Here is a 22,152-nt window from a genome sequence, read left to right on the forward strand (position 1 = left end):
TATTTTCAAATTGTGAGAAAATGTATCATCAGTCTATCTGTAGCCAGTTCCAATAATGCATCCTATGTGATTATTGCTAAGTTTAAATAATAATGTTACAAAAAATTTATATTCAGTGCATTCTATTCATCTTTTTTATTGAAAAATAAAATATAAAATATTTTATTACAGTTGTAAGGGTTTTGGTTACAACTGATTACAGATATACCATGTAAAGATCATCACAAACTTCACTGATAATTACTGGCAACTCCTTGAACATGCCATAATGTTTGTAGAATCACATTTCCTCTGTTCTCCTGTTTTGCCCTTTAAATTTATCTGACATTGATAAACATGTTGCACTCCTTCCTTGTAGGTGGTTTTATAGCCATTAAAATATTGAATATATTGGATAAATAAACAAGGATGACTGTCAATTTTTTTTAAGTGGAGACCAAATTGATATCTTGCAGAAATACAAAGAGTTCATTCAAGTTTCTCAAGAGATGTTCTCCCTTCAATAACACATATCTTAATATGCAATAGTTGCTGTATATACAAGCTTCTGCAATGAGAATAACATTTAATGTAATGCATTAGATTTTGTGTATTTCATATTTTTATATTAATACATAAATCATTCATTACTGACCTTTTATATCAGTATACCTTGAATGGGCCTAGTGAAACTTCCTATATTTGGGGAACAACCAGAACATATTTCTACACAAAACTTAAACTTCAGTTCACAAATTTGACAATGAAATGCTTCATGCTGTATTCACATCAGAACTGGTTGAATTTGTGAGTCTTAAAATTGAAGGGAGCATTTCTTCAAATGCACATATACAGCAATTTATCATGTTAATAATAAGCAAATTAATTAAACTGGAAATAAAAATACTCTGCCAGCTTCTTTTTTTTTTTTTTTCCCTGAACTACTCTTCAATAACATAGCTAGTTTCTGAAGATGTGAAGTTAATTGGGTTTTGGAAAGTAGTACTTGAGCTACCTTCTTTGTTGCAGAATCAACCAGCATTTTAAACAAATATCTTTGATGTAGTCTTTTTGTTATATTTTACCAATTGGATATGTTTTTGTATATTTATCTAAGCATGAATCTATCTATCTATCTATCTATCTTATCATCTTTTTTTTAACCTAATCATCACCTAGTGTATAGGTGTCCTAGAATGCTGCTTTATAAGCCCACAAACACTCATGTTTACTTGCAAAATCTTGAACATCTGCTTCTGTCAGTGTCTTAGTCCAATACTCTATTTCATAGAACTCTTGGATTTGATGTTTTTTCTGGGTCTTGTTAAATAAATAATGCTTATGTTTTAATGGCCTTATTGTTTCATTAGTCTTTATATAGTTGAACTGCACTTTTAGGACTTCACCATCAATCGTGGCTACCAATCAAACACAATATACGTAAGATTACTTGAAGTGAAACTAGTGAAATAAGTCGTTATTTCTTCCAAATCAGTTGTATCATCACTTTATTACTGTGGAATTGTGGAAAGTTGATTTGTTTTGTTAAAAAAAAAAAAAAAAAGTACAGTTAACTGTCCAACTTCGGCTCAGATCATGATCTCACAGTTCATGGGTTCGAGCCCTACATCCAGCTCTGTGCTGGCAGCTCGGAGCCTGGAGGCTGCTTCGGATTCTGTGTCTCCCTCTCTCTGTCCCTTCCCCCTAGATCCCAGTCTCTCTCTCTCTCTCTCTCTCTCTCTCTGAAAAATAAATAAAAACATAAAATAAAATAAAATAAAATAAAATAAAATAAAATAAAATAAAAATTGTGAAAGTAACAATGCATATGAATAGCTACGTCCTCAGATTTTCATTCACCTTAAGGTAAAAATGACAAACCCAAATATATTTAATAATAAGCCTAAAATACCACACATTTGTAGGAGAGTTTTATTATAATGCCTAATATGTAGCTTGCTCCAATAATTATGAACATTCTTTTTTTAAAATTACAAATGGTTATATTAGTGTGTGTACTTATCATTTTTATCTTAACCTCTTCCATCCCCTATTGTGTAACATTATTGTCTTTACTGCTTAATCTTGAATCTCAAGATTTAAGTTAAAGAATACCAAAGGGGCATATGCCTTAGCTAGGGGAAAATACAAGACCCAAAGATAGTTAGTGAGATCTGGGGGGAAACTTTTGAGACATCTTTCAAATCATGAATATTTTTGATTATATGAAGAAAAGTTTCATGATTTTGGATATGATCATGATTTTGCTTATGTCTTTACTTAAAAGTTAAATGTGGCTAGAAGTGATATATGTAGAGACCCAGTTGACAAGATTTGGACTGTGGTAGGTTAGCAATGTGCCAATGTAGCTAGGCTGGAACTGTATTTTTCCAGTATTACATTTGCTCTGTATTTCCAAACATATGCAATTACAAGAAATTTTTTTGTGTGGAAATGAAATAGCAGCCACATTCTTTTTTAGATTCCAGTTTGGGCCAAGGCACAAGATAGCTGTTTTAACTGACATAGCTTGCCAATTATCTGCTGAACAACTTTTTTTCTTTCTTTTTTTTTCTCTAGAAGAAAAAGCAGATGTGTTGCAAGTCCAGCTCTTGATGAATCTTCTACTTCGGCTTCTTTGATGCCTCAGCCTCATTAACCAATGAGTGATCCATAGTGAAATATCCAAGTGAAATGGTGTCCATTTCACCATTTCCATAGTGAGATGTCCAAGTGAAATGGTGTCCATTTCACCATTTCCATAGTGAGATGTCCAAGTGAAATGGTGTCCATTTCACCATTTCCATAGTGAGATGTCCAAACTTTCTGGCAAATCACCCCATAAACAAAGTTGAAGATTTCAGAGTGGAACAAAATTCTGATTCATGTCTGGCTTTGGGAGTCCCACACACGTTCACAGGTTCATCTGTCGTTTCTTCTCCCAATTGCCTCCATCTTCATTTCCCAACTGCCTGACTTCCTGATGGTTTTGTTTCTAATTAACCTCCGATACAACTAATAAACAAAATATATGTATGTCTATAAAATACACTATTTGGTGTCATGAAGATTGCAATTCAAAGGACAATCTAATCATTTATAAATTATCTATTTGGTAACATTGCTGAAAGCTCTTCAATTTCTTTTCTTGGAAAATGAATCTAATAATATCCAGCTCAAAGGATTGTTTTGGCAAATAAATGAGATAAAAAATGCAAAGTGCTTTTGTTATTATGTGAACTCTTCAAGGAGCAATCAGACAATGTCAAATACAACCTATTGGAAAAAATTAAAACTTTTACTTGATTTAAAGTGAAAGTTAAAAAAAAAAAACCCTATTAGTATTTTTATGAACAGTTTCCTATATGCAAATGGTTCAAATATTTATGCTTTCAAGAACACCCAAACAAAAAATTATACTGCCTTACTTTATTTTTTTTTTTTAATGTTTATTTATTGTTGAGACAGAGAGAGACAGAGCATGAATGGGGGAGGGTCAGAGAGAGAGGGAGACACAGAATCAGAAGCAGGCTCCAGGCACTGAGCCATCAGCACAGAGCCCGATGCGGGACTCGAACTCACAAACTGTGAGATCATGACCTGAGCCTAAGTTGGACGCTCAACCAACTCAGCCACCCAGGCGCCCCTATACTGCCTTACTTTAAAAGAAAATCAATTTCTGTGTATCATTTCAGAATATCTATAAGAAGATATTAGAATAGCATGAAAAATATATGGTATCTCTCAAAATAAGCAAATATTTATGCTTATAAATGTAGGAATTATCTCTTTTAAAACTATTAGGTACATTAAAATATAAATCTATTTTCATTTGGAGGCTAAGTAGTTCAGGAAGTCTTAGAAACTTCAGATAAAGCTATGAATCTATGATAATGAACATACAATGGAAATGTGGATGGTATTTTATTTTATTATTGACTTTATTTTATTATTTTATTTCATTTTATTTTATTTTTAAACGTTTATTTCTTCATTTGAGACAGAGAGAGAAACAGCATATGCACGGGACAGGTAGAGGGAGAGGGAGAGAATCCCAAGTAGACCACACCAGCAGTGCAGAGCCCTACATGGGGGCTTGAACTTATGAACTATGAGAGCATGACCCGAGCCAAAATCCAGAGTCAGTTGCCTAACAAACTGAGCCAGCCAGGTACCTCATGTATTTTAAATTTCAACTATACTCAGGAATAATGAAAAAAAAAAATCAATAAGATGTGATATATCTATATATACAGATGTCATAGACTCTGGGTCTGGAGTTCTCTCTTGTCCAGCAAGAGAGTGGGACACGGGATTAAAAATGTGAGAGAGGCTAATGTCCAGAAGACAAGATCCTCAAGTAAGGGTCCTTGCTCCATTTTTATTAGGATCAGAAGGCTTACAAGTGTGATGGGCATGCACAAAGAGAAAATGAAACCCTGAACATTAACTCATGGCTGTGGGGAAAAGGGGGGGTTGGAGGTATGTGGTGTTAGGGGTTTGGGTGACTACAAAACAAGATTCTGGTGCTGGGAGGAAGGGTGTTTACAGCAAACATGAGGCCTCCCCTCTGATTACCTAAACTGGCCTAGGGGACAAGAAAGACAGAGCATGCTACCTCAGGGGCAACAAGGCATCTTTCTTTTGCTAATTAGCTCCGATCTGGGCAACTTTGCCCCTCTGCAGTCTATAGCCATATTTACCTGTTTACCTAATTAGTCCTTCCTTCCTGTGGAAGCAGCTTTCTGCTATTGTCCTATACCTTGTCCTATACTGGTGGCCTTTGCCCCATTTACCTAATCTTATTTGCCTAATCTTGTTTACCCAAACTTGGGTGTGTTCATCCTATGGCTTTCTAATTGTTTATGCCTTGTTAACCCATCAGTGCAGGCTCAGGAAATTCCCACCCTTGTTCCCTACATATATAGAGAGAAACTACCACTTACTTACTGCATTTTCAGTTTATAGGGCACTTTTACTTTAGTAGTTTTTTCAAATTCAGCAATATTGTGAAATAGATACAACTATTCTTATGTTGAACTTTTTAGACACCCTACTATTTATTAGTGTCATTAGCTATGAATTGTCTGTCCAAATTCATTATGATATAATTATATCTCAAAATGTCTGAGGCTACTATGAATCATATCACTTTGGAAATTATGAAATGCTAAACAATAATATATTTTCAAGATATGAATGTGAATAAGTAGGTATATCCCAAACCACAAGGATTTGAAATATTTTCCCAGTAAATCTTCACAAAGAACGGGAAATAAAATGAATAGACACTTTATGAAGGATACCATAAAGCTATGTTCTATACAGGTGGGTGTCCCTGATTGACCAGGAGACTGTTAAATCTTTTACAGATTGAGTTTGCATTAATGTTACATAAAGATGTTGTACTAATATGTTTCTGAACTCTCCCTATGGTTACATTTCAAAACACAGTAACAAGTATTATTTAGGAGTGTGGAAATCACGCTGTCTGCCTTGCACCTCTCAGTGTTTCTTCCAAAAATCAGCCTTGTCCTTCTTAAGGTGACTAAGTCTATGGAAACTCCCACTGCTTACTTATTATTGTCAATCATTTCACTTTTATTGAATAGCAACGAGGAAAAACAAAATACTTAAGAAAATGTGCCAATCAAATTAAAATGCTAAGTAAGATTACACTGAGCCTGTGTTGCGATGTAATTCAGCAATAAAATATCAGAGTTCACAGAACTAAAAAATTTTTAAAAAAAGTTTAAAAAATAGTATAATAGAAATGATGAGCAGTAGAAAAGAGAAAGAGAGGTAAATTCAGGAAATGAGAAGAAGATGTACTGAGGGACCTAAGGAAGATGTCAAATAGAATAATTTAGTGTGGATACATGGTTTGAGAACTGCTTTGTGGAGGTATTTTTTTATAAACAGTTTACAAGGGAAAGTTTCCCCATGATCTATTTATTTTGAAAGTGAATGTCTCTTTCTACTTTGTTTTGAAGATGGACATGTTAGCAACTGTTATCAAATTTTATATGCTTCTCTTTCTCTATGAAGATATGAAGAAATTTTTCCAATTATCCTGTTGAGTACACTAAAATAAGGCTGAGGCAGAACTTTTTATCATAATTTTCTGAGATAATTAGACAATCAGACATCAACAGAAATCATATACATTTTTATCATCTTTATACTTGGTTTCATAAAAGATCATTGCACTCTCATCTATAGTATAATTTAACAACACTAGAAAATGCTGTCTTATATGATACTATACGAAAATATAAAATTTTGACAAACAATAAAAATACTGAAATGTAGCTCAAAAAGTACAGAATATTTTTTAATATAACATTTCAGTTAAAGAATAATTTAGCTCAGATATGTATTATCTCTCTTATAAAGTTTGTTAATGAACATAGGAAACTTACTTAAATATATGCAAACATGGAAAATGCTTAAGATATTGGACAATAAAAAACCCCAAAGTTATGTAATCTATTTTTGTTGTTGTTACTCTTGACCAACCTATTTCTTTTCCTTTCTAGGGAGGAGACAAAAATAATTTATTTGAGAGAGCAGCTGAAGAAAAACGAAACTAAATCGTGTGTGTCTGCATGTGAGTGTGTGTGTAAATGTGTGCACACATGTGTATGTATTAATTGTGCTTCACTACTTAGCAGATAGTCTAGAGGAACTTTCTACTTATTTTCATTTTAAGTCAGGGCCACTCAGTCAAAGCTCATTCACCATGTTACACACCAGAAACTGAGAATCCGAGAAGTTACTTTGCTTCTCAAGATCACATAGCTAACAAGGAAGAGGAGGAATGAGAATTTCAAACAAATTTTTATGACACCAAAGCTACCTGTAGTTTCCCACTAAACTATGTTCCATGCTCTGTATTATTTATGACAATTTGGAGGGGGGAGCATGGAGGTATAATTGGAATAGCCATACTTGAAAATGTTTTTGAAAGCAAAGTATTATTGCTTCTCACCATTTCTAGTTTGATTTAAAGATGTTTATCTGCACTGCATAGATGTTATATTCAGTGGAAACTAAAAGCATTAAGACATTGAATATTTATCTAAAACAGACTTAAATATCATAAAAATTATTGAGGTGAGAGTTCACTGAACATGAGTGCATGATCTTTAGCTGGAAGCTTGCATAAGCTTAATCAAAATTACTTATAATGGAAAAAATGAAATCAGCATTTAGTTTTCTCTTCTTGATAGTTAAAACAGTGGCATTTTTCTCAATTCTCTGGCTTCCAAAATATGAAAAAAAATTGAATCTAGTCAATAATATAAATCCTTCAAATGGCCCTTATCTCTGATGAGGAAATTGGCCTATTTCCCCCAATACTTTAATGCCAAACATTAATCATGAAGGGAATTCAATCAAAACCAAAATGAGATGCTACTATGTACATATTAGAATGACGAAACTAAAAGAATTGAAGGTACCAGTTGTTGGTGAGGGAATTGTTTGGCTGGGACTGTAATACTGTGCTGATGAAAAGGTAAACTGTAAAAACAATCAGAAAACAGTTTGGCATTATCTTACAAATGTAAACATGCACTTACCTTAAAACCCAACAATTCTACTCCTGGATATTTACCTAAAAGAAATGCAGAAATACATACATACGTATCTTCCACAACAGCATGTATAGGTATGTTTAAGATATCATTCATAATAGCCAGAATGTGGAAGCAACCCAAATACCTATCAGCTGGTGAATGGGTAAATTACAGGGTATCAGTACATTTGCATACTATTGAAAAATCATTAGGGAAAACTAGATACTCAAACATGCAACATGCCTCAATTTGAAATACATTAAACTAAGTGTATTCAAGCCAGACACAGAAGACTGCATACTGAATGATTGCATTTACATTTATATTGCATTCATTAAACTGAAAATAATAACTAACTAACTAAATAAATAAATAAATAAATAGAAGTATGTATGTACGTATGTATTTATGTAAGAACAGAAAAGGAGCGATGATGTTCAAGAAACTGAGAGAGGGCATATGATTGATTTATCAGCTCAGGAGATATTTTGGAGGTGATGAGACCATTCTAATCTTGGTGGTCATTGCATGATTATATGCATACATCAAAACTCATCAATTATTACACTTACAATTGGTAAATTTCATTATGTGTATATACTACCTCAATAAATGAATTCTATATAGTTTCTCCTCTAGCAAACAAACATGTTTTGGAAATAATGTTAATCAAAATTTATTTACTGTTGGGATTAGGCAATTGTTTAGCCTCAGAGTACCTCTGTACCCTGGTTATGAAAATATTTATGCCAATAATTCCTTCTTCTGACTGAAAATAATTAAGTTGCTAACCCTAAGTGAATGCAAACATGCCTTAGAAGTGGATCTTAAATGTTTTCCTTCCTAAGAACTAAATGTAATGCTGGTTAAAACACAGATCCCTGCCTCTGGTTCCCAGAGAATATGATCTAGTTGTTATGGGTTAACACATGAATTTGCATTTCTAACAAGATCCCAGTTGAATCTGATGTTGCAAGTACATGAACCATACTTTAAGTTGCACTGCACTAGATCTTTGTTGGTCTTAGATAAGATTCATTTCACCTGTAGGTTCTATAGTCTATACCTTTTCTGTTAACAGCCAAGTTCTTTAGCCCTTCTTTTGTAAAGGAGTCCCAAACAGAAGGCCCCTATAGTTTTTTGGATCTTGGGGCTCGGGTGAGGGAGAAGGAAAGGGGCCAGGATTGGAAAATAGTGAGTACTGAATCAGAGTAAAGAAAAGCATCTCAACTTTCCCTCCTCTCCCCTTGATAAGGAGGTCTCAACAGTGGCAGCTGAGGACAGCCTCTGCTAAATCCTGCTCGCCCCAACACCCATAGAAAGACTTCTAAATGGAGGTATCTGGATATGCATAAGAGCAGGGTGTGGGTGCAGGGGATGAGAGAGTTGTTGAGTCCTTGATAGTGACTCTTTCATACTCTGCAAAGCACTGTTTAGGAACTAAGTCTGTGTGAAGAGGGCAGCTTTCTACTGTGAGGCCCTCCAGGTAAAGCCTTTGTCACTGACTATTCTCAGGCCCGAAAAATCACACAAACCCCTCCAGAGTGCAGTCGCTAATATCTCAGGTGCATCCAGAGGGTCTGCAATGATCTCAATAACATATCTGGAACTTTGATGCTGGCTGGCTGGTCTCTCCCCAACTGGGCTCTTATTGTAGACTATCTACTACTGGCATTTGAAAGAGTATATTGTTTGAAATTTATTAGAATTAGAGAGAAGGTGGCTGTGGTCATTGCTATGGTATTAATTACCTCTCACAAGGATTGTTAAAATTGCCTCCTATGTGGCCTTTCTTTTTTCACTATTGCCATGTCACAGTCAAACCTAATCCACAAACCAGAGCGTCTTAAAAATTACAACTCAGTTCACGTAATCCTTTTCCTCAAATTTTAGAGCAATTTTCCATTTCATTTAGAAGAGTAAGTGAACTCATTACTCATTACTACTTTCAATAAAGTCATAAAAGAACCAGACCCTGCTTACCTATCTGCTTCCTCTCCTCCTCTCCTTCTTTATTATTATGCAGATAACATTGGCCCTTGTTCCTATTTTTCAAAAATGACAATGATTTTCAGTGTAATTTCCTCAGAGGGCATTAGATGACTATTGTTACCTGACTGCCCATGTAACTTGAATTACTTTGAAACACATTTTTTCTGTTGTATTTTTTTCACAAAGTTTCTCAAAAGAAATTCCTTGTTAATTATACATGCCTTTATCACACCAGATTATAAGTTTTCTGACAGAAGGACACTTGTCCATAATTCACTTGAACCTACATGGCAACTTATATCGCTGTTATCATGGCAGGTCTGATATTTATCATTTATAAAGCTACCATATATACTGGGGTTAAAGCTTTATTTAGTTATTATTTAAATATATTAGAAAATATATTTTCTACTTATAGTCATTGCAATTGTTCATCATAAAATCTTTGACCCTAATCAAATTTTGCAAAGGTTTTTGTAAACATAATCAGAACTCAAATGGCTTTTATGAACTGTTACTTAATATTTTCTTGCAACATTGTTTTGTTTATATTTTTATAGGTGATAAAATTATATGTATTTTTACTTTCTTTTGAGTATTTTATTAGCTTACTTTTTGAACATAAGTGAATTATTTTCCCTTTACAAGTCTTACGGTGCAATGAAGAACAAGTCTTGAACTATAATATTGATAGTTCTGATTCATGATTAAGCTATAGCCCACTTTCTAAGACAATAATAATACAGATTAACAGTTCATCTAGGAGGACTTCTGAGTGTGAAAGAAAAATAAGCTGAAATATACTTCCCAAATAAAATGAAATGGAAGCTAGACCACAATTAGGCACCAGGATATAATAATGAGAATAAGTTTACATAACACTTGAAAGTGAACTAGTGGCATACAGGTAAAACAAAACAAAACAAACAAAAAACCGTCAGCCTCAAGACCTTTTTTAGGACCCAATCCCAATCCAGTCTGAAAGGTTTATAACGTTAGGCTAGCAGAATCCAAAGCAAACAGGCAAGAGGCTACAGACAGATAAGAACTTGAGGCAAATACAAAATGAGAAAGAAAACAAAAGTCTATCTGACACCTGGGACTAGGGATAAGGAGACTAAGGAAAGAGAGCTAAAAGCTTTTTATCAACACAGCCAACCCTGGAAAAATCAATGGACCCCAGGGAACTATACATGTGTTTTCTTTTGTGCCTATCCTCTCTGATTCCCATACAGGATACTAAACGGGACTGGTAATTCAAGTGGGGAATCTAGGATTTAAATATCACACAGTATTTTGAAAAGATATTAATCAGCTAGTCTGCATTAATAAAATACAACACACAAAAAATCATACATAAAACATGCATGGATATATACTGTATTCATGAAATAAGACAATGTAGAAAACTCATAACAATGACTTTTTTTGAGTTGGGCAGTTTAACATAATGAATTTTTAATTGCCTAGGAGAGTAAAGAGGATAAGAAACCTTAATATAAGGCAGTAATTTACTATTGCAAATGGTTCTGGAGGTCATCTTAACTACTGAATATATTACGAGAGCAATCAAGTTGCCCCATCAAGTAATCATGTAACACAGCATCCTCAACATCTCTATTCCTTTAATATGGTAATCATCTAAACAGACAAATTCAAAATAAAAATTTAAGACTCCATGTTTGTGGTAAACTACATAAAATGTAACTGTACACCACCAAAAGACAAATTGTTTCTCATGGTTATGAGCCCTTAGAAGACATTTAAAAAATATACATATATATATATAATATATGTAATATTACATATATTATATATATATATATATATGAAGTGCACAGCATCCTTTAACAATATATTTGTGTGCTTGCTCTTTAAAACATATTCAAAAAGAATATGGTACAATCATTTTAGGGAATTCCAAGACCTAGCACCTAGTATTTGCAGATCTAAATTTAAGAAGCCTCCATATTGTAATGATCAGGACTCCTACAAATATTTTGGAGCTCCTATTTGTAAGCACCCAAGCTTCCCCACACATCTTAAAGTTAGATGTGGCCATGTTTTCCCCGGCCATTGGAGTGTGAGTGGCAGTAACCCATGGCATTGTTTAGAGGCCTCTGAGGGCCAAGATATAATTTTCTATATCTGCTTCTTCCATGATACAGTTGGTGTAAGGACTCATTAAGATAAGCATTTTCTGCCTAAATCCCCAGCTTAGGAAAATAAACAGAACCTCCAGGTCTGAGGCGGTTATGTAGCGTGGGAAAATAAAACATGTGATGCATCACTAAGGTTGGTGAGGGAACAGGCTATAACTTCAGCATGTCCAGTTTATCCTGACTCCTATAACCCACTTGTCATGCTGATCCTGTGATATTGCTATGAGCTACACTACTATTCAATTATATCCCCAAAAAGAAGTATTAAGATCAGCTATTTTTTGTACAAAATTAGGTTTAAAAAAGTTCTTTAAGGACCTGAAGCATAAAATATGAGAGCAGGAGGAAATATAATTTTGCTATATCCAAGAAGATAAGATTTGATGATTTTTTTCAATGTGATCACTCAGAACCAAATATGATTACTTATATTCTAGTACCAATAACAAAAAAGAAATTAGTGCCATATTGGATATATGAGATTTAGAAGGATGGAATTCACACACACACACACACACACACACACACACACACACAGAGTTGTATTTATGCATATATGTTGCATGCAGCTGCATTAACATATTTATATAAACATAACATATACTGAAAAGTGGGAATTTATGAAAATAATCATCTTGCCTACTGGTATAGTCACAAATTAAACCTATTGTACAGTTTTCTTTGTTTACCTTCCTCTTAATATTGAGTAAATGGAATCACAATGCATATATGCATTGTGCATATATGCATCTCCTGTGCCTGTTTCTTTAGCACAGCATTTTTGTCAGGTTTACCTACATTTTTGTGTGTAACTAGAGTTTGGTTATAGGTTGTTTTCACATGACACATGATGTGTATTACTCTATTATATGCATATACAACAAAATTTTATGCATTCTATTGTTGATATTTTCATTGTTTGGAAGGGACTATTATTAACAATGTTGTTATGAAAAAAAACTGTAAATTTCTCACACTGCACATGTGCAAGCATTTTTGAAGAACACATGCATGAAATTTGAATTGTTGGCACAATGGTTATGCCTATGTTTAATTTAGTTAATTCAAATGGTCTTCAAGAGTCTTTGTAATATACCCTCCCACAAGCAATGCTTAAAAGTCCACATTCTCCTGGGCATCTTGTAGGCACAGACAGTGGAGCATGGACTCTCAATCTTGGGGTTATAAGTTCAAGGCCCCACATTGGGCGTAGATATTACTTTAAAAAATCTTACAAAAAAAAAAAAGAGTCCACATTCTCTTCATTATATCAAGATGGCCTCTCTCTCTCTCTCTCATATCTCATCTGGAGTAGGGGGAAAGACCTGATATATTATTGTAATTTGAATTTCATTTTCTCATTCATTAGCAGTGTTAAAATATTTTCATATGTTTATTGGCAATTATTCACATGTTCAATGTTATGTTGTGATGTCTGTTTTTTTTACTGGTTTGAAGGAGCTTATTTAAATTTTTTAAAGTTTATTTATTTATTTTGAGAGAGAGAGAGCGAGTGGTGAAAGGGCAGACAGAGAGAAGGAGCAAGAGAATCCCAAGCAGGCTCTATGCCTAGCACAGAGCCCAACGTGGGGCTAGATCTCACAACTCTGAGTTCGTGACCTGAGCAGAAACCAGGGGTCAGATGCTTAACCAATGGAGCCATCCAGGTGCCCCTGAAGGGATTCTTAACATATATTCTGGACTAGACACCTTATTTGATTACGCATGTTGCAAATATATTCTTCTACTCCATGGTACCTATTTTTAAAATATTTTTTTCTTAAAAAAAGACAATTATTCTTAAAGTTACCTTATATATCCTATAAAGAGAGTTTCTGTACTCTAGACATGTATATGTTATTTTATTTTAGATTTTAGTATATTTATTGTTTTACATTTCCTATATAATTTATCATTTTAAATGATGTCAAATAGGAGTTGTATTTCATTTTCTTCCTTATGAACATACAATGTTGCCTAGCTGATTGAAGCACTATCCTTACCCAATTGCTCCAAGGTACCATCTGTGTCCAACACAAGTGACCAAACGTGTATGCATCCGATTCTGCTCTTTCAATTGTGTTTCATTCCAACCACACCCTACTCTTTTCCTCATTTTAAACATTAAATAACTCTTGATATATGATAGTCCTTCAACTCCCTTTTTCTTAAGTTTACACTGAGTACTTTTGGCCTTTTTCTTTTACCTAATAATTTCCAAATTTATAAATTTAAACCTACTTTGCATTTTAATTTGTTTGTGATTATATGGTATTATTGGCCTGTACATTTAATTTCTTGTAATGTCCTTGTTGAGTTTTCGTGTGTTTGTATTTTTTTAAAGACTTTATTTTCTCAGAGCAGTTTTATGTTCACAGCAATATTGAGAGGAAGGTACATACCTTTGTATGTATCTATTGCTTCTACACATGCCTAGCCGCCCCCTTTATCCATAGTGGTACATTTGTTAAAACGGATGAACCTTCATTGACACATCAAAATCATAGTTTACATTACAGGTCACTCTTGGTATTATGCATCCTATGGATTACACAAGAGTATAATGGCATGCATCATCATTATAGTATCATACAGAGTATTTTACTGCCCTAAAAATCCTTTGTGTTTCACGTATTCATCTCACCACCTACCCTCCCCCCAAATCCCCTGATCTTTCTACTGTCTCTATAGTTTTGCCTTTCCAAGAATGTTATATATTCCAAGTCATACAGATTTTCAGATTGGCTTCTTACACTTAATAATATACGTTTTAAGTCTCTTCTGTGTTTTTTCATAGCTTGACAGCTCTTTTCTTTTTAGAGTTGAATGGTATTCCATTGTCTGGACGTATCACAGTTTATTTATCCATTTACCTACTAGGGGGCATCTTGATTGCTTCCAAGTTTGGGCAATTATGAATAAAGCTGCTATAAATATCTGTGTGCAGGTTTTTATGTAGACATAATTTTTCAGCTGTTGGATAAATACAAAGGAACACAATTGCTGGATCAGATAGTAAGAGTATGCTTAGTTTTATAAGAAACTACAAATTGTCTTCCAAAGTGGTTGTACTATTCTGCACTCCCATCAGCAATGAATGAGAGTTTCCATTGCTCAACATCCTCACCACCATCATGTGTTACCTTACAAAAATTGACAATAGGCTTGTCCATGAAGCGGATCTCAAAAAAGTTCAAAACATTGATACTATGCAGGATATTATCTTTTGACATAGGTATTTTGAAGTAACTAGCAATAACTAACATTTTCTTCATTTATATCAACAAGTTGTTTTGATGTGAAAATGAATTTAATTGTTCTAGACTACTATGGGTTATATAAAATTGTTATTAACATTTTTATCATTGACATCTCAGCATTTAGAGAAAGTGACTTCATAACAGCATCAGTGAACATAATTTGCATCACACGACTGGAAGATTGGGAAGGTAGGATTTCATTGTGAACCATCTAATTCCATCCCTTACTTTGGCAGTTTGAGTATTTTTTACCTTCTTTCTAGATCTGCCTAAGGAGAGATCAAAACGCCATCCTGTGACTCACCTACAACTTTGCTTTCAGGTTCCATTGTAGCTATGTCTTCACAAGTGAACTTGCCTTTCATCAGGTAGAACTACTTAAAGGAAAATAGAGGATATTTGATTCTTCTCATATACAGGATTCTCTTGTACTCCATATAATTCTTTTCAGCCCCTGGTCTTAATCTGTCTGCTCATATGAACATTACCTTGTTAGAGAGAAATCAACTTTCTAAACCTGCCAAGGTTCTAGGTTATTTGCTTAGCAGTCAAATTTAATATCTAACTGTAGGGACACAGGACCTTTCCTGGCAATGCCATATTGTTCTCTTTTCTCTTTTATTCTGGGAAGTTCTCTGTGTACCATGCAAGTCACATAGGCAGACTTCCTTTTACTCAAGATTTAAAGTAACCAACACACTTCAACATTGAAGATTTCTTGCTCAGATCCCAAATCCTGATTCCAATATTAAATGATGTTACACTTTAACGGTGGTCTGCCCATGTTTAGCGAGCGTTGCCATTCTCTAAAGCCAGCATATATCAGATACCTCTCTAATCTTCTCACTATCTCTAATTAAAATGAACAGACTAGTACCTATTATCGGAAGCTTCATGGTACCAAGTCTTATAAAATCAAAGCTTTTGGTAGCAAAGAATCTGCTAACATAAGACAAAAATACATTTAATAAAGGCTACTGGATATATCACAAATTTAGCAAAAACTTAAATACAGGGTGCCCAGTTATATTGGAAATTCTGTTAATAACCGCAGCAACAACAAAAAAAGAAATGTATGCTCCATGCAACATTTGGAATATACTTCTTGAAAATAGTATTTCTTGTTTACCTGAAATTCAAATTTAACCCTGTGTCCTGTGTTTTCTCTGGTAACTACATTTAGATAAGCAACACAAACGCACAGACATGCCACTGTTAAACACTACCAAAAACAATCTCTTTTTCTCATTGCTTGCAACTGGTGCTACTCGGTAAGATTGCTGCCATACTGGTCACTGTTTCTGCAGCTTTGGAAATGGCTCCGCAGCTGAATTTTAAACTGACCTTTTGTTTTTAAGTTATTTCCTTGAGACTTAAATTCTTCAACTCTTACTTAGAAGCTTCATTTGTCTGTGACCTTAACACCAGTACGAGACTAAGGGATTTTTATGTTCATTCAATCCTTTACTGGAAAAATAAGCCTTATCTCACGCCAAATTAGATGGAGGTCAAGGTGGGGAGAGGGTTCCCCTCCAAAATAGTACATTTGTATCATAGTGAATGGCATAAAATGTTTTTACTCATTATTGTATGTTACTGAATGGAGATTACATTAGTTACAAATAATTAACCAGATTTTTTTTAACTTATGAACAACAATTTATTTGACAGGTGAAGTTGAGAACCTCCCGGCTATTCCTCAGTGTTGATGAGAAAAGAATTCTAGACAACAGGTTCAGACAGTCTGATTTAATTAGGAAGTTAAGTAAGCTGTGAGTGGAATAGGATAATCAGAAGATTGGCATGGGACCCCTGGAGGACTGGCCATCTTTGTCATGTAAGAATGGGAAGGAGAACAATTCTTCCTCTCCGAGGTAAGGCACAAGCTATTTGGCAAAGAGACATGACAAGTGGAACCCCACTGTCAAAGAACATGCCAAGAAGGCCATTTGAAGTCTATGCAGTATGGGACCGTTAAAACCACTTGAGCCATGGAGGTAAGCATCAGGGAAAGTTGAGGGATCGGGCTGTTGGTAAAAGCTTGTGGTTCATCTGGGAGATGTTGAGTGATGTTTGAGTGTCTCTGCACACTCTCAAGGAGGCAGCTCAGGATTTCTGGTGCTTTACAGAGCATTTCAGCCACCCCTGCAGCTCCGCTTCCACTGGACGCCAGTTTGATCATATTGGCTAAGGTCAAGGGACCACTGTGCCACTGGGGTCAGCTCCTCTAGCAGCATGCCTAGCTGTGGTCTCCTGGTACAGCTGTAATGAATGCTTTTGCCTTCTTAGCTGTCTGTTCAGCTTCCACCTAGCTCTCCTTCTTCTATAGCAAAGGCTTTGGACTCCTTACACATATACACACTCATCTTCTGCCTCTGGCGGCATAATTAGCTGGGACTTCTCTCCTTTGGCTAGGCCTCCAGCTTGTAGCATTATGCTTCTTTCCGGTGGCTTCCTCCAGCTCTTTTCTGGGGTAATTTCCTGCTCCTGCACTGCCACCTGCTGGGCCTGCTCCACCATCCACACCTGTACCTGCTACTCTTTGTCTCCTTAGTCTTGGCCACCTGAAGCTAATTGGCCAGGTCAGCCTGTGCTAGGCTGGTGTTGACCTTGATGTCCAATGTGGCCTTCTTCAACTCTTAGTCCCTCTGCACCTTGGCCACCTCCATGCTACTCAGGTATTGAGCCTTTTTCTGCTTGGCTGTGGTCTCTCAGATCTCAAAATTTCTCTTGGCCTCTGCTTCCCCAGCCCCAGCATTTTTTGGACTTGAGCCATTGGAGCTTCCCCAAAGAGGTGCAAATACTGTTGACCATGGTGAATGTCCTTCAGGGTATAACTAACCATGCTAGATGCTCTTAAAGAATTCACCAGAAGTGGTTGTTGTTACTGTAATAAAAGTAAATGTCTCTTTCTTCTCATTGTCTTGTTTCAGGCAATAAATCCCCCTTTCACATTACTTTTTTCAGTTTTTCTGTTACTTGCAACTAGAAGCAATTTAAGTTAACTAATATCAATTTTTTTCTGTTTATTTCTTTCTTTTAAATTCAGTCAAGGAGGTTTTCTTGTGACAGTTCAGTAAATTACTACTTAATCTAGTGAAATAAATACTCTTTATACCTCAGTTGGGGTGTTAAGTTATGTTATATTTTGGACATTCCATGTGTTAGATAAATGGCCATATTTGGCTTTTCTTTCAGTTTAGTGCATGAAAAAAACAAAACCTTCTAATAACATAATAAACCTTCCACAATAATAATGATCTGTTTTTCATTCTCTCTCTGCACCTTTATATAAAATAACCACTTGTTTCAAAATGAAAAAACCCACACCCCTCCTCTCTCTACACTCATCTTGTGTAGAGAAAGCTGTCATTTCTGACAATGTGTAACAATAGTGCACTTGAATGGGCCAGGACAGATCATTAATTGATGATAATTATGATGAACTTTTGTATAATATTAGCACAGCTTCATAAAAATCAGAGTAACTTATCCACTCTAAAAAATAGAAGTCAAATAGTAGATGAAGGTATTCAGTGAGAGAGGAAGATTATTCTTTTAAGTCTATTGATTTTGTATGAATAAGCTATGCTATATATCTTAGAAATAGTAGTTGAGAGGTAATTAATATAAAACATCGCTCTCTTTTTCATACCCAGTTATGATCTTTGGGGTCTAGAAATTTTTTTTGTTTGGAACAATAAATTAAATGAGGAGATATTAAACAGATACTTTTATTCAAAATTTCTATCCACTTTCTATATTATATATATATATATAGAGAGAGAGAGAGAGAGAGAGAGAGAGAGAGAGAGGGAGACCACAGTATCTGCTAAAATGGCCTGGTTTACCAAAACAAAACAAATGAACAACAAAAAACATGAATAAGTATGAAAATTCTAGAATGGGATACTAAGGAGTAATATGTAATTGAGTTTCCTGCACATACATTTATTAATGGAACAGGTAGACATCTTTAGTAATTAAAATTATGAAAGTCATTAAAGGCATTTATTTAAACCAGAAAAATCAAAGTGTGTTATAATATTTTTATTTCTCTGATCCATACAATCTGAATGCCTATTGATCAAATAACTTGATGATTTAAAAATAATTGTTTTGCCTTTTTACTGACACATAATACATCTACATGTGCTATTTAATAGACGAAACGACACTAATTTGAATATCCACAAAGATAGCCAGAAAGAGAATTCAGGCAAACAAAATTTATCTCCCTGTGATAATAATTATGCTACCATAATTTCTAATAGCCCAAGGCCACTTTTGGATAACATGCAGAAATAATCCATTCTAACAATTTCCAAATTAGCCTACAAATCAACTTTTAACAAAAAGCCTGCCATCGTAATGGATCAGATAATAGCCCACATTGGGACTTTTGTACACCCCACTTTAAGTCAGAACATATGACTAAACTTTTCCTGTTGCAAGGAAAGTGCTGTGAATTTAATCAAGGGCCACAACACCAGAGTACAGAATTGTTGCTCAAGTCTAACTCAATATGGTTTGCTTCATAAAAAACCTGGAAATTTTGTCCCGGGGTTGATTGGACTGGATCAAGCCGGGAAGACATTTTAATTAGTCACTGATTAAGCTTCCTTTCCTGGTGGTCAAAAATAACTAACAATAACATTAATGATAATAAGGGTAAGAAAAATGCAATTGATTTTGTATGAAAAAACAATTTAAATATTTTTGTCAATACCATGATTATGATTTGCACAATAAAATACTAAAGATAAAATGCATTAGAGACAATGAATACTATTATATAAGGAAAAAAACTTAAGATGTCACATTGTTTTTTATTAGGAACCAAATGCTGGAACTAAGAACTCAGGCTTATTCATTAAGATTTTTAGGTAAAATATGACTGTGAGTAATGTTTCTTAATTGAAATAATGTATATAATACATGTTATTATTAAGGGATAGTTATTTTACAACCAAATGAGATAAAACTGTGGGTTTTTTCCATTCTCTAAACAGCAACAACTGTGTTCTAATATGAACACTTTGCTTGACATAGTTCATCAGAGAAAAAAAAAAAACTAAAGACAAAACACAAACACACACAACACACACTCATGGTGGCTACATCTATTTTAGTGACCACTGAGTAATATATAGAATGTTGACTCATTAATGTTGTATATCTGAGGTTAATATAGCATAATGTGTTAATTATACATACATAAAAAAGAAGAAAAAAACACACACACTCAAAAACTCACCACAGTTATATACTTCCATCATGTATCATGGATAGCATCATTAATAACTATTTACTACTGGGCAAAGTAGCCTGGTTGCTCAAAAATTTAAGTATGTACCATCAATATATAGGAGTTTGTAAGCTCAATAAATGCACATTTTTTTTACAAAAATGCATGGATGGGAAAATAAGATCTCCGTGTCCAATTTCTTTCCTATAATTTTTTGAATTTAAGATGTGTATCAGTTGGATATGTTTTATATATTTATTTTATACATAAATATGCTATTGAGCTCTAACAAGTCTGTCTAATAAATTATGAAAAAGTCTAATAAATTATGCTTTGATATATTTCCTCTTTTTGTGGAATAGAAAATTCTGACAATCTGTGCTTCTACCTAAAATAACTAGAAAATCCATCAAAACATAGATATGATCTGTTTGAAGGCAACAGAGTTAATTGTGCCAATCAGAACTAGAGAGGCATGAGCATAGAGCCGGGGAAATATTGGAGTGGTTACCTATGTCCTGTAGCCACTTCTACTCCAAAAGAATTCTTTAAATTTGATTAAAGCAGGAGGTTGAAGATCCAGATGATAGCCCAGGGAGGTAGCACTGTGACTAGACAAAAATGTCAGAAGAATTTCTGGTGGAGATATGGAACTCCAAAGGCATGACTTGTTTCCATCTTAATACATTTGCTGAATAATGGAGTTACCTGAGATCTATGACCAAAATCATCAGCAAAAGTTCTCTGACATGCAAACAGGACATTTTTGGAAGATTTATTAGGCAAATATTGGAGTTCAAAAGCACTAGAGCAATAGGTCCACAAAATACAAGACAATTGCAGTTGAAAACTCTGGAAACTCAAGGGCAAATCAAAGGTAAATCCAGATTTATCAGGGCACCTGGGTGGCTCAGTCAGTTAAGCATCTGAATCTTGGTTTTGACTTAGGTCATAATCTCAGGGTTCATGGGTTCGAGCCCCACATCAGGCTCTACACTGAGGACATGCAGCCTGCTTGGGATAATCCCTTTCTCACTCTGTCTACCCCTCCTCTTCTCTCTCTATCTCTCAAAATAAATAAATAAAAATTAAAAAAAGTAAACCTAGATTTATAGGAATCTCAATACAGACTCAACTCAAAACAGTCTATAATTAATGAGAATAGCCATCACTCTATTTGTCTAAAAGAAGGAAAAGTTAATTATTTCTAAAGGAAGATAACATTATCTGAAGATTATAAAGTTTTTCTTTATTGAAAATGTCTAACATTGTCAAGCTTTACTAGGCTCACCAATATACACACATGTAAACACAAACACAAAATGTACCTCTTGACTAGAAATCAAAGAAGAAAAAAAAATAGAATTACACCCATGGGTGATCCACATATTGAGGTTGCATAACAAAGAAGAAACAAATATCATTTAATAGGTTCCAGAACACACAGAAAATTATTAGAAAATAGAAAAAAATGCATAGAAGATGTAACAGTGGATTGGAATCTACAGAGTGAATTTTAAAAATCTAGATGTTCTAGGACATATAGAATTAAGAACTCTAAAAGTAATTTAACAGATTATATACAGGCAAAAACACAACAACAACAACAACAACAAAAGGAACTGGGAGATAGGTCACTTGAAAGTATACAAATGGAAACATAGGCAAAGAAAAGAGAGAGATCATTTTTGCAAAATATAATCTGCTACTGTACAGCTGCCTTTCTGCTAACAAGTGTTTTATTTCCTCATTTCAACTCTCAATTTAGCTGACACTTGGTGGTAATAAGGGATCTGATAGGTCTGTACAAAATTTTGCTTCTTGTGCATTTTTTCTATATTGCCTCCAATGAAACATTTATATTGATATTGAGACATGTAACCCAATTGAGGGGCACATTGAAACACAGCACAATGAAACACATTGAGGCA

This window comes from Acinonyx jubatus, chromosome A1 (assembly GCF_027475565.1).
Source record: "Acinonyx jubatus isolate Ajub_Pintada_27869175 chromosome A1, VMU_Ajub_asm_v1.0, whole genome shotgun sequence".
NCBI lineage: Eukaryota > Metazoa > Chordata > Mammalia > Carnivora > Felidae > Acinonyx > Acinonyx jubatus.